The following is a 19,610-nucleotide window of genomic DNA, read 5'->3' as shown; positions in this document are numbered from 1 at the left end:
CATCTATTATGTATCTTTTTGTATTTTTACCACAATTCTTTCAGGCAATCCTATAACAGTTTTGAGTAACCTACCAAGACACAAACAAGATACGAGACACAAATGAAACATGCAATTCATCTCTTAAAGATTTTCATGATGCAGGTGTGTAATTCCACTCTCCTGTCCGCGTGTTTCTCCTGCCTGGCCTCTTATTTACCGTGTGTCAATACCTCTCATTTATTCATGTTTTTATTTTTGCCACTCACCCTGCTTTTCTCTTTGTTTCCCTTAGTCGTTTCCCTCTTGTTTTCCAGAAGGACTCTTAGTGAGTATATGGATGACATCTGAAACACTTTATCTTCTCTTTCTTGATATTTTATGCCATAGCAAGATAAGCCAACCACTCTTCGTTTTACGATATTCACAAATAGTTCCAAGCTTGTTCACACAGAATAGATTGCTTAAAGCTTTGTGTTATAAATCAATTTATTAACAAGGCTGAGAATCTTTCCTTATTTTCATTGTGGAATTTTAAAAACTGTTATTGGAATATTTACTTTCTCAAATCAAAATAAACTTAATCTAAAGAATATTAAAAATGCTGTAGCAAACATCTGAAAGTTCTGACTTCAGCTCTTCAGTATTCTGTCAAAGCTTAGCTGAGGATGAAACACTGCTCTATCAATAACAACAAACAAATCTAAGATTACAGCTTGAACAGACTTAGTACATAGATCACGATATACATCAATCATGCTGCTTAATAATCTGATTCAAATTCAACACCCCTAAAGAGATAACAAGGAAAAAGATGAAACTCAGAATTGCGATGACTGAATTAATGCAAGAAATAAAAACAAATGTCCTATTTAGGATGTTTCCCACTTTTCCACTCCACAAGTCGTTTCCATTCGTTTGTTTTGCTGACTGGAGAATTTTGGCCAGTTGTGTATCTTACAGATTTGTGTCCTAATATTTACTGTATTGGATAGAATCATGCACATTTGCTCTTTTGCTAAACTTCTGGGAATTTGTGAAAAATGGTTGTAAACCAACTTAGATAACATTTATCATGAAAAATCGTACTAGCAACTAACACTGTCCCACCTCACATTGCATGGCTGACAGATCATTTATTTATTAAGGTAGCTAGCAAACAAGTCAGCGGGTGACGTCAGAGAAAGGGTGTGAAGTTATGCTTTGTTAGACTCACAGTAATTTCCTCATTTTGGTTTAAAAGGTGGGTATTTCTTATCTTACATTCCTCAAGTGTTCTACAAATAGTTTTTCTGTTTCCTGTTAATCATACAAACAATCCTTGAAGAAAGTAGTAACACATATCAGGTATTATGGTTTTGTCTAAACTGTCAGTGATTTCCTGAAGCTAGTCTGTAATTTTTCATGGATTAAAACTTTTAAAAAAAAGTTATGTTGAAATTCTTTATAAATTAAATGAATAAAAAAACAACCTTACTTTATTGTGGGTATCAATGTGACTGTGATGTTCTGGATTCATTTCAAATCCCCATGTATGATTCTTTAACCTCAAGTTCAAAACCAGTATGTGTCAAGATTGCAAAGGCTTGAACTGCTAATAAGCTCATTGAGTGTTTAAAGAACAATTACAGGATTGACTGGGATCTGTCCAGCAGGTATCATGCTTCCAGTAATGGGTTTAACTGGACAGTGTGATACTAATGTGTAATAAATAACAGATCACAGTAAAAACAACAAATATGTGACTCAGCTACCACGTTGGATACAAACCCCAATAAAATGTTGAGATGACAGTGTTTTTGCCAACTGAGCCACATAGGTGTTTTCCCCAGGGGCATGTTATCCCTTCTGCTGTCATCACTGACTGACTGACAGCAGCAAACTTTAACTCTGTGGTTTTCTAAGAGGTGATTGAAGTACCTTTCTGTTGTATTTTCACTCAGCTCACAGCGATGTACTTAGCATTTGCTGCCCTGTGGTCAAGAATTTAAAGGCAGTTGATGCAATCATTGCTTATCACATTTGGTTGTGCTTTAATTTGGGAAATCACATTATATCTTCATTGTTCTGGCAATTATGTTTCTTGGGATTTATTTTTTTCTATTTATTGGGAAAATCAAAAACATCTTTATTTTGGTTGTGTTTCACTGCCATTTCACAAAATGTACATAACAATGTTATGAAGCAGTTTGTTTATAGAGAATTATTTTTTGCTCCAAAAACATTTTTTTGCAAAACAAAACAAAACAAAAAAAAAAACAAGGACTCTACTTTGCTGACAAAAAAATACATTTGACCAATTTCATTATTTGAGTACAAGACATCTGGGTAAAAATACATAGCTAATCTATGCAAAAACTGAAGCATGATTGGAAAAATATTCACTGTGGTTCACATCTATGAATAACATGGTAACATTGCTGATTTGTTGGATGATTTCAGCAAGAGAAATGTTGAAATGTGCTGCAGATGTTTAGGTCATTATCAGGCACCATCTGAGCGAGATGGACATGCACAATTCAAAGTCCTTTAGTATTGCGGAGGTTTATTTGAATGACATTTATGTCCATTAACTGAAGTACCTGATGTTCCAAAACATGCTTATTTTACTAAAATGTGTTCACTTTTTTTAATTATGTTTCACTAAACAACATTAATCTATTATCTTAAGGTTCTTTAAACTTCTTAGGTTTACACAGGGTGCTGTCTTTGAATAATTAAATAAAAAGAAACAGAAATGTTGATTGTGTTCTGAGCTTAAACTTTGCACGCTAATGTGAAAACACGATCCTAATCACTCCAAACTTAAGGCATTCAAATTAATGTCCTATAACACTATGTTTAAGAGAACGCTAATGTCATGTCACTATCTAAAACATACCGACAGACAGACAGAGTCAATTACATTAGAGTATCAACATTACCTCAATCAGCGAACTCATTTGCAGGGAACTCAGTTCTCAATCTGTTAGTACAAACATTTGATAGATAAACACTGTTGTCAGCAATAGCGCAGCACTGTCAATGTGAAATTACATCCTGCAACTGGGGAGGAGTACACCTCAGGGTGAGGTGAAGCAAAGAGTTGGGCAAGAGAAAGGTGGTGGCTTGGGAAGTGTGGCTCCGACAAGGCAATTAAACGCACCTTGGGCTTGATGGATTTCTAATTGGAGGCTGATCACATCGGAGGTGTGCTGGATTATAGTGTCTGTAATGAATGGGAGAGACAGAGCGTGACAGATTAGTGCTGTTACGCCTCTCCCTGAATTGTGGGGAGAGTGTGTATAAAAGGCAGTCAGTGTGTGTCTGTGTCTGTATTACAGCATTTGCGTGTTTTTGTGTCCAGATTTAAGAAGAGGCAGGTGTGTGTATGTGTGTGCAGCATGTGTGCATTATTTTTGCTTGTTTGTTTATTCTGTATTTCTTTCAGGGAGTAGTTACAAATGCATTAATCACACAAAAGGGAAAAGATGCTTTGTACCAGTTTTGGCTAGTAGCTAATTTCCATCTGGAGTCCCTGGACGGGTAAAAAACTGTAAGCCGTGGTTAAAATGTGCTGCAGATAGCCCTACGAGGATGTTAGTGTATACTGTATCAGTGTAAAACGTTGTGTATGTGTGTGCGAGTGCATACATCACTAAAATGTTACAACCCCAATTACAAAAATGTTGTGATGCTGCCTGAAATACAAACCAAATTCAATGATCTGCAAATCTAATAGACCCATGTTTTATTCACAAAAGATCATCGAAGCCATATTAACTGTTTGAGCTGGGAAAGTTTGTTATTTTAAGAAAATATTAGCTCATTTTCAATTAGATGGCAGCAATACTTCTAAATGAAAAAAAAAAAAGCACAACCATGTTTACCACAATCGTTAGTCATATCACCACTTTGGAGCAACTCATCCTATTTTATTAACAGTCTGTAAATGTTTGGGGGTAGCACTTTATAATAATGTCACACTCACACTAATAAACATTAGTAAGGTATTAGCAAGTGCTGAATTCATCATTTACATTTTATTACTAAATAAAAGTAATCATAAAAACAAAGTGGAGGAGATGCAAAAGAACAAAAAAGACTTTTAGAGATGGGAGGATGTTGTCAAATAAGTCATTTCTTAATTCAGTGGTGTCTGTCTATCACTGTGTGTGTGTGTGTGTGTGTGTGTGTGTGTGTGTGTGTGTGTGTGTGTGTGTGTGTGTTGTTCATGTTTCATGCTAATCATCCTGTCCATCACCATTGCATCTGCAGTGATGATGGACAGGCTGACAGACGGTGTCAGGCAGGAGTCTCTATGGACTATGATGTTTGCAGGAAACATTGTGACCTCTAGTGAGAGTAGGGAGCAGGTGGCAAAGAGAAGTGGAGGTATGCTCTGGAGAATAGGGGAATGGAAGTCAGCAGAAACAAGATAGAATACATGTGTCTGTCAACGAGAGGGAGAAAGATATAGCTCGGCTGCAACAAAAGAAGAAGAGGACAGAAAAGATTCATAAATGTTCTGAAGGGGGACATGCAGAGTTTTGGTATAACAGAAGAGGGTATTAGGGAGAGGATGGAGGTGGAGGATCCACCTACCCTTAAAAGGCACAGCCAAAAGAAGAAGGAGAAGGGAACAACTGTGCAACTGCACAATCCAAGAAGTACAGAAAATAAGTTAAATTTGAATCAGTGACTCCATAAGTGGAGTACAAAAGCGAATGACAGGTATATTTTTGTATTTCTGTGTGATGTGTAACAACAGTGTTTGAGTGTGCTTCTGTACAATTTACAGTATCATCTGCCTGTTGTGCATCAAAAAGAGCATCAGCTAGTTGTTACTAACATGACTGAAGATAACCAAGGTTGCAACAATAGGGATGAACTGGGAAGGGTGCTATGAAAGCGATGACAGAGGTAAAGACAAAAAAAGAGAGAAAAGGGGATCAGAGGGAGTAGTCAGCTTCGACTGTTTTGAACAAGCAGAAGGAGAGGCGGAGAGGAGGTGGAGAGAAAGAGGGGAGGATGAAAAGGAGACTGAATGAAGTGAGAAAACAGAGGGGGAGACGAGAGACAGTTGGTGTGTATGTGTGTATGTCTGTAAAGTGAAGGGGAAAAAACAGGAAGAAAGAACAGGCGAGGAACTTTTAATGGCCCTGCTGTTGTCTTTGTCAGCACACTGTGACAGCCAGAATCAATTATTAAACAAGACCACGAGCCTTTGGAGGAGAAAAAGAAGACAGTATAGTGGCGAGGTGATGAGAGCAGGGCAGAGGGGTGGAGGGAAGATTAGAGCAGAGCGTTGATGTAAAGGGGATGAGGAAAGGAGAACCATGTATGGAAAGGACAGATGAGGGTAAATTAGGAGATCGAGCAAAAGGAGAGGATGAAGGGGAAAAAACAAAGTTAATGAGAGAAAAAAGTCAAGAGCAAGATGAGACTTATTTTTTTGTTTTGTGCAGAGAAGCAACTATAATTGAGTGATAGAAGAGTGGATTAAATGAGATGCAAGAGGCGTCGAGCCTTCTTTCATGTTGCAGTCCTTCTGGTCATGCTGTGTATGTTTCATTGTTTTATAATCAAGCAAAGGAGAACTTGAGCCTCTGGGAATGTTGGTATGGAGGAGCTGGGTTAGTGTTGCGCTATGCAACAGAGGATGAGGTTTGTGAGTGTTGTTCTTGAAGGGTGGTAACACAATACACAAAAAACAAAAATATATGCCAAGATTATGGAATTTTGTGTTCTGCATTATAGAGAATGGAAAGCAAAATTTAGAAAAATTAAGTACCCCTCTAACGATTCCATTACTTGTATAACCACTTCTATTAACAACTTGAAATAACACTCTTCTGTGTTGTGCCATCTATTTAGCCAGAGGTTGTTCGGTTTCCCCGGTGTATATATCACATCCATCCTCCTGCACTTAACAGCAAGCACTAAATTACTCTGTTCTGATGAACCCGGTCCTCAGGGTGGACCGGTTTGTGGAGTAGTGTGTTTTGAGGTTTGAAAGCCCCAGAAACAGGTGTTTTCAGAAAATGTAGCTCAGCTGTTCCCTTACTCCTGACAGATTAGGAATCACTAAAGACTTTTGTTTAGGTAACAGTTAACAGTCTTTCTTGTCTCCTGGATCACTGTGAGAATTCTTTAGGTGCCTTCCAGCTTTGACAAATGTCCAGTTGGGATAATCACATTTACCCAGGGCCTTTTTGATATGATTTTCTTCTGCTTCAGAAGACCTGCCTCTTCTGAAGGTTGAGGAAACCTGCAGGCCAGGACTCCACAGTCTATTTACACCTACAGGGCAGTGGCCACTCGTTCAATGATGAGAGCGTAGGGTACACCTCCTGGATGGGGAGGAATGCTGTTTGAACGGGGAGTCAGGGAGGCCATTTAAGTGAAAACAGAAAGACCATCTCTGAAACCAGGAGGGGGCCTATCTTAGATGCTACAGCCTTCACCATCTTACAATGCTGTAATTACAACCATTCCCCAACTCTATGTGAATGGTACTCATGGCTATTGAACATTTCCCTGAAAATGCAACATCAGTAATATTTTCTTACCTGGATGATCGAGCATGCATCAAGTCAGTCTTATTTTGAACTAGTGATCTTAGCATCGAGGATGTGATGCTAATTATTTATTTATCACACTTTTTTTGTAGAAACTAGACACTACTGATTCCTCGCTAAACAAATCAACAAACACAAGCAACAGCTCAAGAACTAATAAGTACTCCTGATTATTTACTTATCTGATGCCTTATTATATCCATTAAAGGTACAGCCATCAACAAAAAGCCTCTCATGATACAGAGTTCAAGGGATGTTGAAAAAATAAATAAAAAAAAAATCAAAAGAATCATTATCAATAAATTTAAAGGTCACTGCTGGGGGATTATTAGATTCCTGAGACGAGCGTGTCAGAGCAAAGCAAAAAATGAAACAATCTCAGCGCACAGAGAGGCCACAGATTGTGGCTGACCCAGCTTGAGAAGAGTGGAAAAACGAACAAAATAAGAGAGAGGCAATTCATTTCATCTTATTATTGCAGACTGTGAAAAAAGACAAGTCATTACGGTTATTTAGCCAGAAAATGTGTTTTTTAGGACACACTGAATGTTGCAAGAGTGGTTCTACAGTGTATTACATACCAGATATAATGGATAGCTGAAGTGTCCCTACTCTTTAAGACTGTGTAGTTGTTATTCCTTAAACCCTACAGCAGTACAGTGCAGTACAGCAGTTGGACTTTTTGCTCTGTTGTTGTCAGTTTTATATAATGACCAGAAATCTCTCTGGAGAAAACAACTTCTTCCTGATAGTCATGGGAAACCAGCCCACCATGGCTACACATAAGTCTTGGCTGGTTTATACTTTCAGGAAATACAATACTAATCCTCAAGCGATTCTCCAGATTTTTAGATTAGTCCTTGTTTGTCATCTTGTCAAATTGTAGCAGCTATCATAATGGTCACAACTAAGCTTAATATATTAAATAATTTATAGCAAAGTGTTATTTTTCTATGTGGTACAGCACTGCCAACACATCCACTAAGTTTGTGCTTCATTTAGTGAGAGAAATTCTAGTATTTGTTAATCTGTTAGCTCGCTTCCCAGCCATGCTAGGTTGACTGATAATTTTGCACTGAATTTTCACTCTCCAGACTCACTGACTTCACATTTACTTCAGCTGCAGATCCCAGAAATAACTGAGAAACAAATAAAGGTTGAAAACTTTAAAGAGGTGTGTTCTCAACACAGATGCAAGAGTCCAGTTTGACCAAAGAGCACTGAAAGATCCACTTAAAACAGATGTGACTAGACCAGCTTCAAAGGGATGGAGAATGCACAGTTTTAAAAAAAAAATCTTCAAATGAACTATTACAAAAAGAAGTGTGAAAAGCCGGAGAACACCACAGTAGATTATCCAGTGAATGAGACATTAGCAAAACAGTTATGAGCTAAAATAAATGACTGAGGGAACCATTTTTGGATCATGCATAGAGAATTATTATATGATCTGTATTGTATTATTATAATCCCTTCCAGCTTGGATGGGCAGTTAATTTTCAATAGCATTAACAGACATTATTTAAGCCTGTTATTTTAAAATGCCCTCAACCTTTCCTACTGAAATGTACTATTTTCAACTGAGGTTTTGAAGCATAATTATTCCTTAATGTCATGCCACCAGTCCAACTTAAAAAATATTTAAGGTGTTACATTTGTCATTTTTTTTCTTATGTTGCAAGTGATGTAATTATGATACATTTCTGCCATTTTTAATAATCCAGGAAAGTGCAGGTGGAGAAGACTCTTTGCCTCATTAAAGCAATCTGCTTTCAGGTTCTTTGATATTCTGACATCTTCAACCAGGGTTAGATTTTCAGCAAAACCCCAGTTTTTTTTTGTTTTGGTTTTTTTGTTTGTTTGTTTGTTTTAGTTCAATCTATTTTCACAGCAACACGTAGGTGAAGGCTCAGTTGTGGTTTGGGGTTGTGCTTCAGCCAGTGGTGTTGGTGATCTTATCAAAAGTGATGACAAAAAGTCAATTTTTTTTCCCTCCATTCAGTACAATCTAGAAAGGCTATAAAAATATTTAATGTTCAATCTTTGTTTTGGTTTTTCTTCAGATTAAGCATGCATAAATTCAATTAGTAAGACCTGCATTTATCTATCTGCCTGCATTAATTGACTATTTGAAAGGACATTTAACTTGTTGACCTGTTTAATAATTACCATTTACAGTCTGTCAGTAGTTTGGTGGTCATTTGTTCCCTTGAAAAAGTATCTATGATGAAATAACTAAAGCCAAGATGTTTGCGCTGGACCAACCCAAATTATTTTGAACAGGGAATTACTTCACATGGTAGCATTTATCTGACAGGCAAACTACACACTCCAGGGATGACAGAAGGTTGGAAACATGAAATTGTCCAAAAATGTTTTGGTGTACTGAAGCATGAAGACTTCCTTTCACTACCTCTTAAAAAACAGCTTTCACCTCCACCAAACTTCACACTTGGCACAATGCAGTCAGACAAGTACCGTAATCCTGGCAACCGCCAAACATAGACTCATCCATCTGATTTCCAGGTGGAGAAAGGTAATTCACCACTCCAAAAACACATCTCCACTGCTCTAGAGTCCAGTTGTGGTGTGCTTTACACCTCTGCATCCAGTGATTAGCAGTGTGCTTGGATGCAGCGGCTTGGCTCTGAATGGACTGTTCTTGAGCCCACACGAAGTTTGGAGGTCTGAGGTAATTGACTCTGAGAAACTGGGTGGCCTCTGCACACTATGTGGCTCAGCATCAGCTGACCTCGCTCTGTAATTTTTGCGTGCCCTGCCACCACGTGGCTGAGTTGCTGTCATTCTCAGTCGCTTCGTCTTTGTTATTATAAACTATTCCACAATCACTAACAGCTGACTGTCGAATATTTAGTAGTGAGGAAATTTCAGGACTGGACTTGTTGCACAGCACATCTTATTATGGAACCAGACTGAAGTTCACTGAGCTGAGAGTGACCCATTCTTTCCCAAATGTTTGCTGAAGCAGTCTGCATGCCTAGGTGCTTGCTTTTTTTTTTTTATAGATCTGTGGCAATGGAAGTGATTGGAACACCTGGATTCACAGATTTGGATGGGTGAGAAAATACTATTGGCATTCCATGTATAAATACATGAAAACCAAATAAGAGGTGTTAAATTTGTCTAAATCAAGGATATGAATCAAGGATCCAAAACAAAAACAGTTTTGTCTCATACTGACACTGTAATTGGCTACATCAATTAAAACAGGAACAAAGGAGGATGTTGAGTAATGGTAATTCTTAAGTGTCCAAATAATACTAAATAATCAAAAATTCAATAAGGAGAGATCCTTTGGAAGAACTGAACATAATATATGTTCAGACAGAGAAATTTGGCAATTAGACTCTGATGACCCATCATGGCAGAACCAGCGGTGATAGGATTTAGGATTTAGATGCTGGTGGTGAAGATTAAGACTGAGGCTTGGATGGAGCTCTAAGTGTACTGGGTGCAATCAAGATGGGAATTGGCTCAAAGGTGGACAAGAAGATGATTGGACTAAAGTAATGATGTCAGTATTGACACTGACAGCATGGGAACGTGGTAGTGATGTAAAGAACAGAGTAGCAGCCAAACACCCAGAAAAGACAGATGAGTGATTACAGATCTTTCTTATTAAACTGATGAATAAGCTTCAGGGGAGTCAGCCTTTTAGTTTCTAAACCTTTATCCCTAAATCCTATTCTTGATTTTTCCTTAACCCCAAGACTAAATAACTTTTCTTCCTTAAGATTAAAGGTCGCCTTATCTAATTAAAAATCACATTTATTTTACAACAGTGATTGCAATAGGTTTGGAAAGCATACAGAAGCCATGGCATCCTGCAAACGTGGATACCAGATCAGAAAATGTTTCTCTGTGCGTTTTGACAGAGCATGTTTTTTCAATACCAGTGATAAATAAAGTGCTTACTTACTTAAAAAAAATAAAGATATTATCAAATGTAGCTGTAACTTTGCTTTAGTGGTTGCTTGTTCAGCACTGTGGATGCTGAGGTGAAACTTATAACCAACTGGGAATTTAACTTTAAAGCAGCAGGTGGGACTTAAGGGGTTTTCATCTAGTGGATATCCCATTTGGGAAAGAATATCTTCATGCCTGTGCCTTTATTAAACCTGGAGGGGAGCAGTTCTGCATTTCAGGAATCACATTGACCAGCAGAGCAGCTGTTCTTCACCCTGCTCAGTCAATATGTGCAGTGAAGAGAGCAGAATGGTCACGATCACACAGCTTGCCTCCTTTTTTATTGAATCACTTCGCAACAAACACTAAGAGCTATGAGTTAACCATTAAAAAACCTTAAACAAATGAGAACAAATGTAAAAGGTTTAAAATTGTATTGTCTAAATCATCATGTATTTGATAACTGATGAATAATTCATTTGTCAACAGAGCTATCTGCTGTTTAGAAAGAAAAGTCAATTACAAACTTCTCTGATATCCAAGAACCTCCAGGATATATGTGCCAGGTTTGAAATTAAAAGCAACTTAATATATTGCTCAGATATTGTTGCTTTATTTATACTGACAGTTAATTCATGTAGGGGAGACCGGGGATAGTTGTAACATTTTTGACATTTCTGTCTGTAAATTGGAGCTCTTTTAAGGTAGTGGATTCAAAATTTAATGCAAAGTTTTTACATGTCTCGGCTATTAAATAGTGCAGCTATTTTCTCTGCAGCACAATTACCCATTGCATGGTATGGTCTCAAACACAGAGAGTGAAATGTTACAATTAACCCCATAGTCTGGGTTAGTTGTAACATATCCTGGGGTGAAATGTAACACAATGAAATAAGGGTACTGACAAAACATTTACATGTAATCTTTTTTATTCAACACATGAATGCACTTAGAGCCATTTATGTAGCTATGTGTGTGTGACAGAATGCAGAAATCTAGCTTTTGAACATATTCCAACCCCCCAAAAAAGAGAAATGATGGAATTTTCTGCAACTGAATATTTCATTAATTTTGGTTGGTCTTCCTTGAGTTTGGCCTCATTGGCTCAGTGGGCATTATAACCTACAACTCTTGCACCAACTTTTGAACATAACAATGAAGCTGAAAAATGTAGTTGTGCACCAGCATCGCAATTCCGTTACTTGTTATCATGGCTTACCTTGGTGTGGTTTGCAAAGTGCTTCAGAAAGATGAGGAAATCTGTTTCTTGCACCCATCCTGATTTATTTCCACTACCAATACTTCCTACTGGTCCATCTCTGACACAGTTGTCTGCATAATGTATGTGTGGCAACACAAACAGTGGTTGTGTTGCCAATGGCATTAACCGCATATACACAAGCGACCAGTGAACCTCTCTCTGCTGATGTTGTTGCCCCAACTTGTTTAATATAAGTTAAAGTAATAGTGTGGTAAGTTGTAACATCTGCATTATTGTTACAACTAACCCAGACTGTTGCTGTGACAACTGACCCAGACTCCTATAGCCATGAACTAGCTAAGATTACAGCCAACGGCTAAAACATTAGCACTAAAGACCTACACAGAATATATCCCCATAGACATACAAATAACATCATTTAAGTTTGATGAGTTTAACTGCAAAGCAGATAATGCTATTAGAAATTGAATTAAAGTAGAAAACTTACTTTTTGGCATACAAATTACTTTTTTTCGTGTTAAATTGTCTGTGTTTGACAAAATGTGCTGATTTTTCACATGTGATAGCAGAACTGAATTGGGCATGCACAGGATGAATCACATCATTTGAAACTTAGCCCTGATTGGAGATTTGGAAGTGTTACAACTGACCCACGTTACAACTATCCCCGGTCTCCCCTAGCTGTTTTATAAAACATTTGTTTTAAACTGAACTAACTGTAAAATTTTAACCACATCCAATTTGCTATTTTGCAGTAATTACAAATGTGGTAGACATTTATTGAAATATAGATTTGTTTGCTGAAGGTCTTAATTTGGCACTATGGCCTTCCTTTGGCCATGTCCCAACTCTCCACCAAATTTGATGAAAATTGGACAGATAGCTTTTGTCTTATTATCCCAACAAACATACAAATATAGAGTAAAATAAATATTGGTGAAATGGCCAAACCAGCAAACAGCTGTGAGGTAATAAAGTCAAAGAAGTGGTACCCATATGCCACATTGCTGTGCTCAGTCTGAGGCACCACAAAGAAATGGTTCTCAGCTGTTGGGTTGGGTATATTAAGTCAAGCCAGATTGGCTCTGCTGATAGCAATAGCTTGGCTCTATCTGTTGCTCAATCCAACACTTTGGTAAAATGTAAATAGCTCAAGCACCATTAAATGGATTGTAGTGAAATGCCTTGCTGATATGTGTTCGCAGACAGCTTGTGTGTGTGAGTGTGAGTGGGAGGGGGTGTGTAGTTTCTAATTTTTGTGTCAAAGTCCCAGAAAGCTTACTGACAGCACTCTGTTGTCTCATTAGAAAAAATGCCTTTGACGTGACTTTTTTTTTTGGTGGTGAGGCTGTGTAAGTTCACTAGTATGTTGACTAGATTTATAAATAAATATAGCTATCCAGGATAACAACGTCCATTTTACATTTGACTCAGTGAAACAACTAAACTTTCAACGTCTCCATTATTGGTGGAAAAAGGTCACTAGGTCGTCAAAGGAAAGCTAACTTAGCTAAAGCTAAATTAAACTTTAGAAAACTAATTTTCTGAGATGATAACAAGGTAACTCACACCTGCATTTTTAATCTAGCAGGCCAGAGGCCATTAACTTTAGATCTATAAAGATATAAATCTCAGTGTTTACGGTATTCTACTGATTTAACTCACTTTGTGTTCCCACTACCGCCGTATCTCAACCAGGCAGCAAACCTATTCTCAATACATTTGCATGTCAACAGGCTTGTTTAATCCATGCTTGAAAAACTTTGAAAATGGTATTTGACATCAATGCAAATAATTCAGTTTACCACTGTTGCCCTGGCTCAACCCCGGATTCACAACAGGAACACACAAACACACACACACGGCATGTGAAGCCTGAGGAAATGCCAAATGCCAAAGTGTGCCATGTCTTAGTACCCAACAGAACACGCTGTAGTCCTTTTAACGCTTGTTGACTCTTACATAAACACTGCGCTTTGACTTTCATATGAGCATTTTACATAAAAGTTGTTGAATTGAATATGAAGAGTGGGACCAGGCTTTGCTGCTTGTCCTGGCAGTGAGCACTGAGGCAAACACATGCATACGCACAAATCTGGATTCAAAGCAGAAGCACAAATGAACTACAGTTACAACTGGGAGGCTCAACAATATATAAAAAAATGAAACAGGTTGAGCAACCCACACACATGCACACAGCGCTCAAGCAGAACAATTTTTGGAGGCACAAGTCACCAGACCCACATTGCAAGTCATGTGAACTCACATGGAACACAAAGTAAAATCCCAGAAAAGTTATTTTTAGATAAACTTTTTATGTTATTGTATTGTCTAACTCATTCACAAGGCAGTAATCTTCCATGATCTCAGAAGGATTCCTTCATTTATTCATAAATGGTGAAGCGGTTTCTTATTTATGATGTGGTCACAAAGCTGAGGAAAGGATATTGGAACAATGGCTTTATTTCTTATGTGTGAGAGCTGGAAATCCAGTAAGCACCAACTTTACTGGACGCTAACAAAGACAGGGAGGTTCTGTATGTGTGTATTTTCAGCATTGCTTATTCACACAGGAACACAGGGTTTTAAAGGCACAAATGCCGAAACTGTATTTGTATTTTTAATCTTCTGCTTGAGAGACCTGAACATGGATGCATGCACAAACTCATGCGGCATGTCTTTTAAGCGAAAAGCACAGATAAACTGTTATTTATTGTTCTGTGCCAAAATGTTTTGGTGTTGTTGTGTTTTTTATATATTATATATATATATATACATACACATAATTTTCAGAACAAAAGTATAACAGACACAGAAGTCCAACTGTGCTTGATGTTGTGAATACTACCATGTATTACTGCATTATCATAAAACAACAAAAGAAGCAGGTCGTAGTGGTAAAAACAAAAGAACACACTTTTTTCCCCCAGCCCACAGGTTTTTATTTAATCCTGCAAACAATACCAAAGCATAGTTAAGGCAATAGCTGTTTGATTTGAGCCCAGAACAATATGATAAAAACATACCAATAAGCCAAAAAAATAAAAGCACTGACAGGGACGTAAATGACTGATCATGTTGTTTCTCTGCAATATTTGACTGGGAATATGTGAAGGTTTAATTTCAAAACACTTGTAATAAGAAATGTGGCTGATGACCAAAACAGCCAGGCAAGGTACAGCCAGAAAAAAAACCGAGGTTTCAAAAGAAATTATGCTTTCATTTACAGTATATACAGCAGAGTCCAAACTGTTCTGCAGAACCAAAAAATGAGCAAGACTGAGGGCAGGAAACAGTGCTGAGTGATTTTACTTTGAAAATGGCAGGTGTCCAGCATGCAATCAGCTCAGAACTGTAAGAAACCAATGGGGTGCTGGTATACTCATCTACAGCCTGAAGAAGTCTGCTCAAATGCTGTCTTCATGTAAAACTTGTAGCCAAATAGTCAATCCCATGCAGGTTAAGGTTAACCCTGGCCTAAAAACACAACAGCTGGGCTACAGAACAATCCTAGCAGATAACTCTGGAGTGATGATTTCATTATAAGACATTAAATATTATTGAAGAACATAATACTACAAAATGTTTAGCAGCAACTGTATTGGGAGTCTGCTAGTAAATAATTACTGTACATATGCACTGAGACATACAGAATTCCATACAAAACTGATAATAACTTCCTTATGTCTACAGGGATTTTCATGAGATTTACTTTACCAATTTTAATATAAGTTTAGAAATTTTAAACTTACTAATTTATTGCTATCATTGTGAGAATTGAATATTATACTTGAACTTGGGACTTAAAACCACCTAAATTCAAAGATTCTGACGTGTGATTATCTCCACAATCATCCCTATAGTCATATATAATGATTTATTTATATCATATATAAGTAAGTATTCGCTTCATATTTAGAAGCTTTGAAGATTCATGTAGGACAGATTTGATAAAAATGGGTGCGACATTGTTCTCAGTTTGTTTTAGATCACCCACTATAGTACAGTTGACCCCCACCTATTCATGGTTCATTATTCAAGAATTCACTTATTTGCGGGTTTTTCTGTGGAAAGTGTAACGTGGGCTTTATTCAGTGGATAAGAGGAGGTGGCAGAAACACTCAGAAGGACGGTCAAAAACTTTTCATTTTCATTTTTTTAAAATTAATTAATTAATTAATTTTTTATTATGAGCTTGCTGTCCCCTCCATCTAGGCGTGCCATTCTTTAGCTGTCTTTGACACACAACAGTGGTAAATATGATGCTTTCACTCTCATTCTCTTTAACAACCTCAAATATTTGTTTTCATCTATACATCCACCCATTTGCTATACTCACTTCATCATTCAGAGTCACATCTCAACGGATGGCTGGCAAAGTGTCGTGTTAATCCTGGACATGTTGTCAGTGCATCACTAACAACCAATTTAACCAACCAAGTTAACCTAACGTACATTTGGGTGAAAGTAAAAACAAGTAAAGTCTACCACATGCTGGGCTAATATGAGAAAGTATAGGCAGAGAGGAGTGCAAGAAGAATGGAGAGATTATGTGCTGGATGGATAAATAAGGGGGCATGCAGTTTATAGAGGGAATGGATGGATTATAGGATAGATCAAGTACACCTATGACCTTTGCAAGAATTGAAACTAAATAAATGGTTTGAGAGAAGCACTGATGAAAAGATATTGTCATAAGATTTACATGGGATTACATAGTGTATAATCTGACCTGTTTACTAAAGCCTGCCTACATTACCTAGATGAATAGATCTCCATTTCTACATACAGTCTATGATGTATGAATTAAAACATAATTTTCACATTTTTTTCACAAATTCCTTAGAGCCAGAGTTTCTGGTTTTCTGGTTGACACAACATCATTTGTGTATTCAATATATCTCATTCTCCTTTTCCATTAAATGTAAATCCAAAGGTTTATTTTAAAATCATCTTGTGCATGGTCGCTCTAAAAGCACATCACCTTTAACTTGTGAAATTGCTATAAATTTTATCATTGGCTCATCATCCTGTAAACAACAACAACTGAGAATCGCTTGTCTTTGTGATGGTACTAGCAACAATATTTGAACACTGGAGATACCCAGATTCCCGTGAGTTCCTTCCTTATCCTGTTTTTATCCTCTACTTTTACACCAAATTAATTAATTCAAATCATCTGCTCTTTTAGTTTTTTGAAGCTAGATATCTTTAATTTCCTCCTTATTTTAGTGCAGCTGCTGTTGAATACTAGGATATTTCACCTTAATTTCCATTTGTCTAGCAGTGGAAGCCGCTAGGCTTATATTTAACATAAAACCGTGTGATAATCAAAAGAATAAACAGGAAAAGAGGAATCTGAAATGTTGGAATCATTAATGGATGAATGGATGGATGAGAGGACTGACTGACTTCTGTTTGGTCAAATTTATGCACAATTGTGCTTCGTTTTTGGACTACGAAGATATAACCTTCTAAAATCAACCAATGAAATAAAAAATACCTTTTTATTCTTTTTCATCTAATATTTCAAGAACCTTAAACTCATTTTATATTAGCTTTGACAACAGCCGACAAGGAAAATAAATATACGTCTTACAGGCTATAGGGCTTTGTCACAAAATTACAGTAAGATATGATTTTCAAGTTATTGTTCCATTCAAATGGAACAAACAGCATGGATCTCTTCCACCAACTCCCAACTCTCACTACAGATCACAATGTTATCTGCAAACATCGTAGTCCACTGACCTCATCTGTCAACCATCACGATTGCAAACAAGAATAGACTCAGACGCCAATATAATTCCACCCGCACCTTGAAACCAAATACCCTACTGCACACCTCACTGCAGTCCTTCTTTCCAGCACCCCCTCACATTCTCTACTAGTCCTGACATCCTGATACAATATCACAGTTACTTATTCATGTTCTTGAAAATCAGTACTAGAGTACTTTCCACCTTCTCAGCACACTCTCTTCACTTGTTAGAACAATTCCATCTCATCCTTCATCGAATTCTTTCCTGTTCTTCTCCATTCGATCACCAAGTCTCTTTGTCTTCTTTCCTCTGTCCAGAGTAAAGATACGTTATTGGAAATTCTCTTACCATTTCAGCTACACCAATCATCTGGTAACTGTTCACTACGGCCCAAAGCCTCAAATTCTGCCCTACCTCTGCACACCATTCTTCGGCTTCTACCATTTAATCATTGCCTTTGCAAAGTCCATCTGATGCTTTCTAGATACATTTTTGCAGCCTGCAATCTCTTTCAGGGTGAAAGAGATAGCTCATTTCTCCCATATTGGCTTTTGTTTATTGTTAATAAATTATTTAACAGTGAAATTACAAGTAATTTGATTCTGTTGAATACAGATTGAGCTTAAAATCCTTCTCACATACATGGTCTTGACTAATCAGGGCCCATTTTTTTCTTAAAGACCCCATAATAAAATATCATCCCAAAAGAGCACTTAACTCTGAGACTGCTGGCTTGCTCACAGTTCCTAAGATATTTAAAAGGAAAATAGAAGGCAGAACTTTCACCCCTTCTTCTGAGGAACCATGCTGCAATCTGGATTTGTGAGACAAACAACCTCTCTACTTTTAAGATTAGGCTCAAAACTTTCCTTTTTGATAAAGCAGACATGCAGGGCTGGATACGGTGAACCTCCTTTAGTTATGCTGCAATAGGCCAAGGCTGCTGGGGGTTTCCCACGTTTCCCTTGTCTTTGGCAAAGAGTAGCACAGTTTCTACCAGCCTGTTGGGCAGCAACACAGTAGGTCCATCTTAACCTGGGCTCCAGTAATCCAGTTTGAAATTCTTATTCCAGATGATCCATATGTCTGGCCAAAATTTTATGTGGATGATCTTCCCGACACAACCCTAGACATTTATCTTGGGACTGGCAGTCGGAGAACACTGGCTTTTGACCCCTTGGGTTTTGACCTGGGGCTCTTTGAGCTTTGTTTTATCAAAGTGATAATTAAAACGAAAACAAAAGTGGACAGCTCACAGCAGTCTCTGTTTAAGTAAGCACTGAGGAACAACATTATTTATTAGTTGTATTCTTAAGAGCTTGACAAGAGGGCTTCCTTTGATTTTTAACATCTTCAAAAGCCTAAGGGGCTTCTTTGGTCTGGAACTAAAGAAGTCTCTTAGATCAGACCTAAATCTTCAAAAACCTACAGAAGTCCAGTTGCCTATTTTCTTTATTCCAGTTGCCTTGTTTTCCAGAAGAAGGCAACTAAACTAAAAGAAGTCCAGCTGTCATTCAAGAGGCTCCTTTGTTATAAAATTGAAGACTCTGCAGATGAGAGGCCAAACATCTTCAAAAACCAAAGAAGGCAGCTGCCTACTTTTCAAGCTCTCAAGACTAGTATGACCTGCACAATAGAGTTACTGTAGATTAAATGTAATTTTATATAAGTGACTGTTTTAGCTTACACGTTCAAGTTAAAAATAGTGTATGTGCAAATGTTTTCGATGACGACAGAAAAAAGGCGTGGAGGTTTTAAATGAAATCCAGTGCAATGAAAACCATATATTAATTAATTAAATGTTTGGAGGTGACCACTTATAAGTTAAAGACAAGATCATGGAAGAACTTGCACAATGACATTGGCTTCCTTTTCTAAAACCCATTTATGGAGAAACACATCTGCAGATATTAACACCCCTATTAAACTTCTGTTGGAAATCATAATATTAAATTACTGGGAAAAGAGGCAACAGAAATAACTACACATGCTCGAAACTGACACAGATATAGTACCATTACTTACACATATACATGTAGAAACACTCAAATATATATGAATAAAAAAAAGTTTATACTTGGTAATATTAGAAATACTGATTGAACATGTGGCTAAATCCAAGTTGTAATAATAATCTTCTATAGTCCTCTTTGTACATTA

Source organism: Oreochromis niloticus, linkage group LG19 (genome assembly GCF_001858045.2).
Source record: "Oreochromis niloticus isolate F11D_XX linkage group LG19, O_niloticus_UMD_NMBU, whole genome shotgun sequence".
Classification (NCBI taxonomy): Eukaryota; Metazoa; Chordata; class Actinopteri; order Cichliformes; family Cichlidae; genus Oreochromis; species Oreochromis niloticus.
The sequence above is the reverse complement of the archived record's forward strand: the minus strand, read 5'-3'. Positions refer to the sequence as shown.